A 13,334-nucleotide genomic window follows, 5' to 3' on the forward strand; every position below is an offset into this window, starting at 1 on the left:
TATAAATTCCCATATGTACATGCATGGATAAATATTTAGAAACTTTGGGCCTGATTCACAAAGGGCCTCCACACTTGTGGAGGAGGCCCTGCAGTCATGAGGGAATCGTCGCATTCGGACGGAATCTTCACAATGAAAATTCTCATTGTGAAGATTCCACCCCGAGTGCAGGAACTCCCTCATGAGTTTAGGTCCTCCGCCACGAGTGCAGAGACCCTTTATGAATCAGATCCTCAGACTTTCTCGTGTGGCTGTACATAAAGCTAATTTATTTATTTGTAATCTTTTTTTGGTAATTTAATGTTTTTTTATTGTTTTACATTCTTTGTATTTTCATTTATATGTATTTACTTTTATTTTATATTTTTCTACCAGATTTCAATAGTGAAGCACGTATAAATACAATTGTTATGAACAAATTTCCACATTGTGAAAGATCAAATAAAACACAGACCCATAAGCATGTAATCAAATAACTTATCTGCACAGAGACCTATATACATGTTAAGCATTAGATATATATATAATATATATTTTTTTAACCATAAGTAACGTATACATTTGTTAAGCAGACTTCTAAGAATATCTATATATTTTTAATCCATACGTAGTATATACATTTGTACAAAGATATGCACATGTCTAAATACATAGAGATAATCAAATTATACTTGTTTACATACACAAGCATATGCTGAGCGTTTGTGTTTTGATATGGTTGTCATGTAGGAAAGAGCCTACTCTTGAGAAGTCTTCTGAAGATGGATCTTATGTTTGGGGCTAATGACTTGCATAGTTTGGCTGCTTGAACAGAGAAAGATGTACCACCCATGGTTTTGTTTCTTGTATGCTGGGGTTTTGAGGCGGGGTGCCAATCTGTAGCATAGGTTCCTTTGTTGTATGCATTTGGTGATTTTATTCCTGATGAAAAGTGGTCCTGTTCCATGGATTGCATGTATCTTAATGTAAATTGCTTGGAACTCATGGTGAGCTCATTTGGGACCAAGTTCTTGAAGGACTGGGTGGTGTGTTATGTGCTCCTGAATATGGACAATCTGTCAGCAATAAGTTGTTTCAACCAACTTGGTGGAAGAACTGGCCAAGGAATCTGGCTTTTCTTGTCTGGTCACAAGGGATGCCATTGGAAATTGCATGTCTTGGTGATTCAGAGGCTGATGTATTTGTGCTCAATGGACCATTTTGCTATGAGAACTTCCAGCTGCCCATGTAAAAAAATGAAAGTGGGGGTGCACGAATAAGATAGTCCAATGAGCCAAAGCGTTGTAATTAAATGTCTTCTTTAATTCAAATTAAATTTCGGTAGATAAAAAGAATGGTCAGCCAACGCGTTTCATTCCCTCAAGGGGAACTTCATCAGGGCTGTAACATGATAAAACAATATAGATATTACAAATAAATCATAAGGCACAGGTCTAGCAACACAAAGAAATAACCATATAGTATGAAAATTATAAAGACAAGACAAATATTTTTGACAACATTAAAAAGTACCCATAAAATCACATGGATTGACATATAAAACATTTTTGTCTCAATATGTACATATATACAAACAAATGTTTAAGTGACGGCAGCTTAATTTTCGAAAACCCTCCACCTCTTAGGTATTTGTAAACAGATGTTAAACTAACCGTGAACAACCTAAAGTTAGTGTCCGCCTGATCAATTAGGCTACTCTCATCCAATGGAGGCAACAAGTTTTTTGAAAACCCAAGCAACATCAGAAACTATATGTAGGAATAGTGTAATTGAAAGAGTCAATAAGTGTGAACAGAAAAAAATGGAAAAGAAAGGGAATATATACAAGAGTGAGTGAATGTACAGCGAAAAACAATCCGAATCAAAATAACCATGCATACCTTGAATCAATGTATATGTTCTTGAAAATAGAACAAATCTTGAGATTTTCATGAAGTATAGTGTATTTCACATGTACTTCAGATTATCCAAAATCATGATAAATGGCATTCTGTGCCAAACTTTTACTACTGTAACCATAAATAATCTAGAGTGGATCTTTCTAATAGCGCTCATCATTTGATAGATATACAGCATGGTTGTCACATACCAAACAATAACTCACTAATAGAGACAGTGAGACCAAGCTGAATACATAATATGATAAATGAAACCAAAATCCCCTTTGTAATCCAAAAAGGTGGAAAGCGGAAAATATAATACACATGTAAGACAGTGTCAAATAATAACCTAAAACTTATCAAACACTATAGGATACAAAGTCATGAGAACTGTATCCATCAGAAAAGAATGTACTTATGCCGGGGTTGTCATAGTGAAATAGTAGTATAAAGCGTAAAAACGCCTGAACCGGTAGAAACTAGGAAAAATGAAGTGCGCACGACCCAACCCGGTGCGCACAGGGGGCAAGCAGTATGCCCCCAGTCTAAAACAACATCAAGGCTTAATCTGAGCATGCCATATCACAAACGGAAAAGCACAGAACCACAGGAATTAAGTGTATACTTCAAAAGAAAATACAAGTTAGCATCATAATGGTGGTTGTCGCGCAACGGGAAATCCCACGGCAATATATAGGATAACCCACAACCACGGGCATTAAATACAAATCACCCCCACGGACATGCGCGTTGTGCCTCACATATGATCTTACCGGCAGTCGCCTGAGCAGGGTTCCAGATATGACGGCGTGTTCCTCGATAAAAGGCAAAAGACCCGCCATGGCGTATAAATATACGGGGCTCCGCCCCCTCGTCAGAGAGTAGCCAATCGATGTGAGTGTGGACCACGGATCATGGTCTACATTGTCTATAAGTAAATCAGTCGCCATTTGTAAACAGGCAAATTAGCCAAGAATCGATTGTATTGAATATATTTTGTGTAAAGTAAAATCCGAGAAACATGCAGATTTAAAATCTAAGTAATGATCTCAAATTTATAAGAACCTGTAAGCTGAAGTGGAAACGTACAGCGTTTGCGGTTCGCAACACCACCTAATTGAATTTGAGCTTAAATGACAAAAGGTGGTATCGTATACAACGTGTGTAACCAGAGCAAAGTACCTGAATACACTAATATCCAATATACAATAAAAAGCAAAAAGTAATGGTCATCAACGCGGAAAAATGGAACGCCATTTTGAAACGGGCAATGTAGCACGGAAAAAGTAAATAAATATGTATCTGTTACGATAGAACATTAAGCAAATGAAATGTGATGACAAAACCTCTGAATATATTCATTTTTCAATCCGGACAAAGAAATATACATAACATCATCAAATTGAGACTGAAATTCAACCCATGCAAGCTGTTAATCAATGGGTTGAGATGTGAAACAACAGTTACCAGTTGAAATTAATCAATTGTCATGGTTGAACAGGCAGTTGGAAATCGATATAAGATAAATATCAATCTGTTTATTATGAGCAAAAATAATAAAATTGGAGTGTTTTGCTCAACAAGATCATAAAATGGTAAGTTATTGTCGATAGGCAATAGATAAAACGTAAAACGTTCTCGGAAAGAAAAATCTATACAAGTTAATTTAGATCCTCCCCAATAGTACGTGGCATCTTGTATCCAAATAAAAAGTCATTCCAGATGGCCATAAGGGGGACTCGAATGTATAAGCGCACGAATAATACATCATATCTCATCAACCAAATATGATGAGAGTGAAATATCCCACCTTCTTTTAAGCTGTTTTATCAGAAAAAAACGAGAGACACCATGATAAGAGCAAAAGGTCCAGAATTGTATCACATCCAATAAACAAAACAAGGTGAGAAAAGCGCAAAGGGGTTTGGTAAGGAACAAGTAGTGGAATATATATCCCCGCCCAAATATCATCGTCCTTCACTCAGTGTTTATAAAAGAACAATAATAGAAAGTATAAAGGAAAAGGATCATTGGAGATGATTATAGCCGCCAATTTTTTTCACATCAATGTGCAATTTTGCCAAAGTGTAATGAGCATATATGGTGTGTCCCACCATTACTGAAAGTTGCAAAAGCTCATGACTGTTAGAACATGGATTTACATACATTAATCATTTTCAAGAAAGTAATGCATTTCATTATCACTATTAAATCCTTGAATGGCACTACGTAATCTGCAAATCCATTTCGCCTCACACTGCCTGAGCTGAAGTTCACGATCACCTCCTCTCTCTGCATTCTCCACATGTTCAATAGCGTGAAACCAGAAATTAGCATGACCCTCATGTTCATTGATGAAATGTTCCGTCATGGGATATCTGGAGTCACGTTTGAGTATAGCCCTCCTGTGCTCCTGAATGCTGATTTTTAAGCTGCGTTTAGTGCTGCCTACGTAAATGGTTCCACAAGGGCATCCAATCACGTAGATTACAAACATAGTGTTACAATTAATGAAATTATAGATGTTATAATTTCTAGAGCCATTGTATGAAAAATTCTTGATTCTGTTAATCCCTAGTTCACAAATGTTACACATTGTGCAAGTGAAGAAGCCTTTTGGTTTAGATGGTAGCCATGTTGTTTGCTTATTGTTACATTTTCTAATGTATCTAGGGCATAGGTCATTTCTTAGGGTTTTTCCGCGCCTATATGTGATTGATGGATTCGTGTAAATCACTTTTTGTAGACCGGGTATCTCGCACAGGAGATTCCAATGTCTCTTCAGCAGTTTAAAAATAGCACTGCGATGTGAGGTATACTGGGTCACGAACCTGATGTTGTTATCACTGTTCTTAGTTCTAGCTTTGCTCTGTTTTTTTATTATTTTTTTTATTAAGGTGGTCTCCCTGGTTAGTGCACGTGCCCTATTTTCTGCCCTGTCCACAATCTCTTTTTTGTATCCCCTGGCTAAAAACCTTTTCTTAACTTGTTGGAGATTCTTATCAAAATTAGATTCCTCACTGCAGTTGCGTCTAACACGTACCATCTCCCCATATGGAATGTTCTTAATGGTAGAGCTGGCATGTGCACTTTCTGGATGCAAAACTGCATTACATGCAGTGTCTTTGCGATATAGAGTGCTCTGGTCTCACTGTCTCTATTAATGAGCTATTGTTTGGTATGTGACAACCATGCTGTATATCTATCAAATAGTGAGCGCTATTAGAAAGATCCACTCTAGATTATTTATGGTTACAGTATTAAAAGTTTGGCACAGAATGCCATTTATCATGATTTTGGATATTGTGTTTTCTTACAGAAATCTGAAGTACATGTGAAATACACTATACTTCATGAAAATCTCAAGATTTGTTCTATTTTCAAGAACATATACATTGATTCAAGGTATGCATGTTTATTTTGATTTGGATTGTTTTTCGCTATACATTCACTCCCTCTTGTATATATTCCCTTTCTTTTCCATTTTTTTCTGTTCACACTTATTGACTCTTTCAATTACTCTATTCCTACATATAGTTTCTGATGTTGCTTGGGTTTTCAAAAAACTTGTTGCCTCCATTGGATGACAGTAGCCTAATTGATCAGGTGGACACTAACTTTAGGTTGTTCACGGTTAGTTTAACATCTGTTTACAAATACCTAACAGGTGGACGGTTTTCGAAAATTAAGCTGCCGTCACTTAAACATTTGTTTGTATATACGTACATATTGAGACAAAAATGTTTTATATGTCAATCCATGTGATTTTATGGGTACTTTTTAATGTTGTCAAAAAATGTGTCTTGTCTTTATAATTTTCATACTATATGGTTATTTCTTTGTGTTGCTAGTCCTGTGCCTTATGATTTATTTGTAATATCTATGTTGTTTTATCATGTTACAGCCCTGATGAAGTTCCCCTTGAGGGAATGAAACGCGTTGGCTGACCATTCCTTTTATCTACAGAAATTTAATTTGAATTAAAGAGGACATTTAATTACAATGCTTTGGCTCATTGGACTATCTTATTCGTGCACCCCCACTTTCATTTGTTTATGTTGTACTGATCTGGAGCACAGTAGCGCCACTCAGCGGCTGGCGTATAGGGTTGATTGCACGACAATTATTACATTTACCTTGAGAACTGATGTGAGGTGCGGCAAGAAGGGCCCGCCGTTGTTGCAGTTGGAATATTGTTCCAGCTGCCCATGTTTTTAAGTCACATGACATGACAAATCTTAGAGGGACAGCACGACTGATTGCAGGAACTGGAGATGTCTGTTAATTATCCCTACACTCTCTTTGCAACAATAACCCGAGTAACAGACCAGAAATGGAGGTAGCAAGCAAATGTCATTTTGTTTGGTGGCCCCCACTTCGGGAGAACTCAAGGATAGTTTTCAGTTTTGGACTTTTCTAGGATACCCCAATCCTTCTTCCCCTATTTCCAGCGTTATCAGAACTGGTGCTGGAATGAATGACGTAGAGAATGCTTAGCTCCTTCAGAATAGCCATCTCAGCAGGCCATACAGAAGCAGAGGGTTTTTCGTCTGGGGAATACCCTTTAGTTTACATTCTATTAGAGTACATTGGTCCCAAATACAACTGTTTGGGATTTGCAAACAAGATGCTTAAACAGTTCTTCACATCCTGGCAAATGGGAATATGTGGCGGAAGCAACTTTCTATTGAGCTGATGATGTTGCTCTGTTCGGAGTTATGAAGGAGGTAGTCAGCCTTAGATCTTTCTGACAAAAGATATCTTGAGGAACAAGTTACCTACCTTTTGTAATGCCTTATCTTGTGTGGACTCTATCTAGCCACAGACTCCCCACCCCAGAATCCTTCCCAGACACAAGACCAGATCCAGAACTCCCCCATGAGCAGCAACCCTGCGCACCAGCAGGCTTTGCTGCCTGGCTCAGCGCAACTCCGACTGCGCCATAAGTGGCACTTGTAGTGCCTACACAAGCCCCACCCCAGAATGTCAATGCCAGTTTCGCTTTGTGACTTTCCACACCAGGAGCGCGGAGCCACGAAGAACACTGTCCACTCGTGTGTGAAACTAGGGCTTATTGCTATATTCGGATGTTAATCTGGCACTAATGAGGTTGAACCAATTTCCAGGCAGTGTTAACAAGTGTAACAAGCATTTGCAATGCAATAGGTCTCGCATTTGCGAGAGTTTGAGCTATTGACATTGTAAATGACACTGCCTTATATTTATGTGTTTTGAAAACCTGCATGCGGTGAGTAAACATGTACTTTGCAGGTTTTCTTAACACATACATGAAAGGCATTGTCATTTACAATGCCATATTGCATTGTAAATGCTTTTCGCAGTGTTGTTTATTCTATAAACTAGCCTTTCTGTGCCTTCCCTCTCACATTTTTCCATCATTCTCTCCTTTTCCACAGTTCGCTCTCCGCATTACTTAAACAGTTTAAACAATGTAGTTAAAATAAAGCAATCAATGCAGCTATACATAACTTTCTTGGCGTTTGGATCTTTCACAGAAACAATAGGCTGCAGCTAGTGAATAAATAATTCACGGTCATGGAAAGCACTTTTGAGTGTGACATCGCAGATATCATCGTGGATAAGCATGTTGAAGTTAGCAGCTGGCTGGGGTGCAGTACATGAAGAGGGAATGTCCTGAAAGGAATATCCTTGGATAGGACAAGCCTGCTTATTTAACCGCTACATAATGTTCTCGTCCGGTGTATTTCAATATAGAAAGTGGTCAAAGCTGGTGAAAGAAGTTCAGGGGCCTGTCTTGAAGTAGCAGTGATCCCCAGATCACACAGCAAGAAGTCCAACAAAATAATTGGCTTGGCTCAGCAAACCAGGCCTAGCGCTTCCTGCAGGTCCACGCGGTGTGAAGAGAAATCCCAGGCCTCCACGGGGCTCAGGGCTCTGATGCCGCACTGTGTTATCAGCGGCACCATGGCCATCTTACTGCTGTGACTAAATGGAGATTAGGAAGGCCCGGGCGGCGGATGAAACGCCAGGCCTTCCCAGAGCAATGGGCTGAGAGGTGGGATAGTCCGACACGCCGCAGCTTCAAAGAAAGTGCAGCAGAAGGTACCGGCGCATCCTGGTAGAGGAGGCGATAACGAAGGACCGAGCTAAATCAGTACCGCCTGCTGACTGAGCCCTAGGGGGTGCAGAGCAGGAAAGCCAATGTTGTCCAGCATTCAGATGCAGTGAGATCTGATTGGATGAAAACGAGTACTGCACGTTTAAAGTTTCCTGTCGGGGGAGTCAGTCCCTAGATTAAGGCGGTTGCTATGAGAGTCTGGAGTCGAGACATGCCGCCCAATGGGTAGAGAGGTAGGGTGGGTACACAAACACAAACCTACATTTTGGGAAGGAGCTGGGAGGGGGTGCTGAAGGGAACGAAGGTTGTGTTTGTCTCTTGTTCCGTTGCGGAATAAAAGAATGCTGGACAAATGAGAAGGCTTTGGAAATACAGGGAAATACAGGGTTTCGGCTGCTTCAATAATATCAGCTAGGTGAATTGTGAGCCAGGATTTTTTTTTTTTATATGTATCTGTTGAGAAAGAAAAGAGAATGTCTCCGAGGAGGAACTGACACGGAGTTAAGGGAATGGCCACTCCTGGCACCTAATGTATTGTGCTTAGACAAGTATTCTGAAAACAAATACTGTACATACGAATTTGTGCAGGACATAAGGTTGTGTCATCATTATTCCTGGATGGAGGATAAAACCCAAGTGGCCCTACAAACCAAAAAGGTCGAGTGTGATGGGCTCGACTGCCTGATGGTATGCATTTTGCTCTGGCCGAACTTGGAGAAATCGTGTCTGTGATTGATGAACATCGTTGAGCTATATGAGTCTAGTTGGTGAAATAATGCTTAAACTATCTCTGGGTAAAATTGCATTTTTAATCCAAGAAGCTTCAGAATGGGAAACGGTGGACACGCCTACAGGCTCAGCCTCAGTTCGGGTGAAATGGCTGAAACGGGATGGTTTCAAGACAAAACTACGGTGCTTGGAAATATAGAAACGAGAAGCATGCCATGATGGAGCACAACACACGAGGGACTGCAATGAACACTGAGTATGAAAGCAAACGCGCTCTGCAACGTTTTGCATCCGTCTCTTATCCACTGAGCGGATGCAGCAGTGAAAGTGAAACCGAACGCGCTGACACGAGAATAAACAAGCCCGGCGGAGCGTGGCGCGCGCGCGCTTGGGGGCGGGGGAGCGCATTCCAGGTGGGGGAGCGAACCCTTTGAAGTGCTCCCAAAAAGCGGAGTGCATGGCGGCACCAAGCACGTGATTGTGCGCGTGCTAGCAATGCAATCCACTTTTTGGGAGCACTTTGAAAAGCCTTTTTACAATAGTCTCGCTTCGCGATCGCTTACGCGATAGCAAGGCGAGACCTAAAAATGACAAAGGGCCTGATTTAGATGTTGATGAGACCGCGACAGAGTGGGCTTTTTTGGCTGTCTTCCCACCAACCCTATTTAGATGTTGACCGGTAATGGGAGAAAAGACGGCCATGGATTCCTGTCCTCCAGATTTGGATGTGGCCTGTTTTGAAGGGAATTCCGACGGGAATCCCTCTTACTGATGTCACGGAACCTAGTGTGATTGTGTGCAGGCTCACCTACCCTTACCGCCGGATTCCGGCGGCGAGGGTAGGTGAGCCTGCACACAATCTCTGGATTTCCGGACACTAACTGTTGGTGTCCCTTTTATTGTGCCGGAAATTGATGAGGCAATACTATTTAGGCCCTTAGGTTCCGTGACATCAGTGGGACATTGCCCACTGTATTACGATGTGGGAGGACACTAACTGTTGGTTCCCTTTTATTCCGCCAGAAATTGATGAGGCCATACTATTTAGGCCCTTAGGTTCCATGACATCAGTGGGACATTGCCCACTGTATTACGATGTGGGAGGTAGGTTTTCCCATCTCATTTTGTGTAGATAGCATTTGATACCCTGGTCCTGATGAATCACCCATGATCTTACTGACAACAGAGGCAAGAAACATGTCGACCTAATGAGAGTAGGACGTAGGCATCTGGGCACTTAACCCCTAGCTTTACGCCACTCTATTGACTTTTAATCAGGCAATTTACCTATCAGAATAAATACAATTCACCTGTTTTAACTCACTAACACTACATCTACACTACTGGGCCCCTCACCCCCACTGCACCAAACGGCAGGGACAAAAGATCTCCCACAAAGAGCCCCATTTAAGGGAGCCCGTCGGGATTTTTTAAAAATCCCACTTACCCGTCTCCCCACCACCTCGGTCGACCTCGTCAGTACTCCGCTGACAGGACACCGCCAGTCCAACGGAAACATCCAAATCTGCTCAATGGGACCCCACTGCCCAGACAGCAACGGCAGGCATTTTGCCCTCAGAGAAGATTGCCACTGCGGTGGTCTGTTGTGTATCACATATGCATCTAGATACGGCGGGCGAAAGACCGTCAGCTCAGCGTAGTACTAGGGTCTGCTGCAGTGGCGGGATGGCGGTATGACTGTCAGCATCTAAATCAGGCCCAAAATAATGAAGTAATACTGTCACAAAATATATCGCATAAGTTACCTTTTCTTGCCGCATAATTTAGTCAACCCTGCCACATACTTTGGCACTCCCCTGCGGCATAATGCCAGTGGCCCTGATTATTAGCAAATTAACTCTTTTTCGACCTTGACCTGAGGATCTGAAGTCTGTGAGGTATGGGTGGTTTACGCCTGCTGAGAAGTTGTAGCTTCAAAAGAGACAGAATTAGTCAGTTTGGCAATATTGAACCCTGAAGGTTGCCGCGGGTCTCCAGGGGAGCACAGGATCTAGTGTCTTCATCGATCAAGTTGTCTGTCAGAAATAAAACAAAGACACTGAGAGATGCTCATGTGCAGTGAGTGTGAACAAGAGGGCCGGGCTGTGTATGAACACTAATGCCATAAGTTTCCTTTGTGATCCTTATACTATTGTAGCTACCTGGATGGTGCTGTTTCAGTGCTTCGCCTGTGGCAGAACCAGTGTTGGTGTGTTTAGCACCAGCAGGGTTTTGCAGCTGGTGGCATCCATCTCTGCAGGGTTTTGCCCATTCAGAGTGGCTTGGGAGATGTAGATGGACAGCTATTTACCTGCATTAAGATTGTTTTCATTTATGGAGAGAGGATCTGGTTGCTTTTGCAGGAGGAGGGTAAGGTGCCTGATGATGGTGAGTGAGGGTGAGAGTGTAAGGAGAGAAGGGCTTCGTTTTGGAGAAGGGAATCGTGTCGTCGTGGTGAGTGGCTTTTAGTAATGGAGGGATCTCATAAGGCAGGAGGGCGTGGAATCAAAGTTTCGGTGGTGTCTTTTACAGAACTGATAGAGCTAACTGATACCCTTTTTTGCAGTCACAAGGCTCAGAAGTTTGAGGGAGTGCGGCGAATAAATGAAACCTGTGCAGAAAACAGAAGTGCGAAGGAGCACAACTTTATTTTAAAATGTCTTGCCCATGTGTGAAGAAGGTTCAGCGCCGTTGGCAGCTTATTCTACGTAAACTTGCCTTTTAAGAGCTCTGGTTGCAATACACTGGAAGGACTGAAGTACCCGATCCAGATGGAATGTAAATTGTCTGCAGAACATATATATCCCTTGTGATGATCCTGTGACACGGTCACACTCCTTGGCGCTAGGTCACTGCGCTGCAGTGTGTGAATGAATGAAAACATTTATACTGTGCCAGCTGCTCAAACCCACGTGGCTTTCTGTTCTTCTGGTGGCACCAGCGTGCCAGGGCACCTCCTCCTTCACTTAGATGCACAGATTAGTTCACACTGCTGAGCCACACATGAATGCAAGTGAGACCACTTCTGCTCAGGCCCCCTGCACCCGCTCCATCAGCATACATTAATGAGCCGGCCCAGCAAGAGAAAGAGTGACACCTCCGCCCTTCTACCTCTAGATAGGCCACTCACTGGGGCATCCTAACAGCACAGACAGCCCCAGGCTGCCCAAAAAAAGCAGCCCACAGTTGAACTCGGCTACCGGCCCTTCAGCCATTTCCCGAGTGCCCGTGTTACCAATCCGACCCTGGGCCGAGGCCAGCCGGTGTCTGCAGCTTCCATGTCTGCCCCAGCTCCCTGGAGCCGCTGCGTCTCGAGACCGGCCTCCCTACATGGCCACACGGTTCCGTTCTTGTGGGACTTTGCTGGTTATCTTCACCCAGCTCTGGAGAGCTGGTGCAGGAATGCAGCCTTTAACTTTTAAAGTGGGCTATCCCGAGAGACTCCCTGGCAGCGCTGCAGATATGATAGCCCGCATGCCCACATTTCAAAGCAGGCAAGTGGGAGATTTGAAAAAACAGAGTGGGCAGAATGCATTTTCTCCACTGACTTGTATTGAAGCAGAGGTAATCTGCCGGAATCGGCTCAGGTGGCATATTAGGTGGCAGACAATCAGTCAGCAGTTAATTTTTGGCTGTTTAATAACATAGGGCAAGCAAAACCAGAGTTCTCTTTTTTTGTTTGCTCTATGTGAAACCGCCAAAAATAAAATGTTGAAGCCTGTCACATGCTCTAATCTCACCCTCCAAGAATTAAGGGCAAAGCGTTAACCGTTGATGTCAGAGGTAATTCTTGGAGGGGAAGATTGGAGCATGCGTGACAGGCATTAACGTTTTATTTTTGCCCGTTTTACAAAACTCCTAATCTGTATACAGGAATAGGGACACTAGCCTTCAAATCGGTAGGCTCCCGCCTGAATCGGGATGTTGGAATGTATTTATTTTGTTTCTTTGCAATTTTATATAGTGTAAACTCGGCCCAAAGGTTTTAGAGCGCTTTACATGAGCACCGTTTACATTGCATAAGGACACATTCATTTTTGGTAGGCATGGGGACATTGAGTGATCTGCCCAGAATCACAGGATGTTGAGCCGATGCAGAGCCTCAAACCTGGTTCCCCAGTTCCTAAATCGGCAGCTCTGGCCATTATGCCACATCCTATATGTATGCATATGGATTCTTTTGCTGATCCCTGGCCAGGTCCTCCTTCCCCTTACCTCCCTCTCCCAGTTGGCCCGTCTCAAAACCGGGTCTGTAATGCACTTTTGTCTTGATGCACATATTTGCATTCCTCTTAACACCGCGTTTATCTCCTCACATCGTTGGCTGTCCTGTCAGGAGCACCCTGCCCTTCCTCGTTTGGCATTTAGCCAGGTTAAACGACGACTAATTCAACTCTTCTCGTCCTAAGCTTGCTTCTCACATCATTCTTCTGAGGAAGCCTCTTGAGTGACCGCCTCCTATGCACGATAAATGCTAATAAGATTACTGCCCGCTGCATTGCCGCAAAGGCCTTCCTGGGCTCACCGCTGCCTGTTGGAACCAGTGCTCTCATTGTAGCTAGTAAATGAAGACCCCAGTCATTGGGCAAGTGTCTTCTGGTATGGATCCAAGCACCGGTCCGTCG

General features: G+C 42.7%; 1 protein-coding gene across 2 annotated transcripts in view; it reads left to right on the forward strand.

The window, feature by feature from the left end:
- Window positions 1–13,334, forward strand: part of TSPAN4 (tetraspanin 4) — a 2,753,320-nt gene that overhangs the window by 444,906 nt on the left and 2,295,080 nt on the right. The window contains exon 2 of one of the 2 annotated variants that reach the window (XM_085644889.1): window positions 5,200–5,285. The exons of the other annotated variant lie outside the window; for it this stretch is intronic. The gene's annotated coding sequence lies outside the window, so the exon portion shown is untranslated. The remainder of the gene's footprint in view (window positions 1–5,199; window positions 5,286–13,334) is intronic. 2 annotated transcript variants of the gene reach the window in all.

This window comes from Triturus cristatus, chromosome 3_1 (genome assembly GCF_964204655.1).
Source record: "Triturus cristatus chromosome 3_1, aTriCri1.1, whole genome shotgun sequence".
Taxonomy (NCBI): Eukaryota; Metazoa; Chordata; class Amphibia; order Caudata; family Salamandridae; genus Triturus; species Triturus cristatus.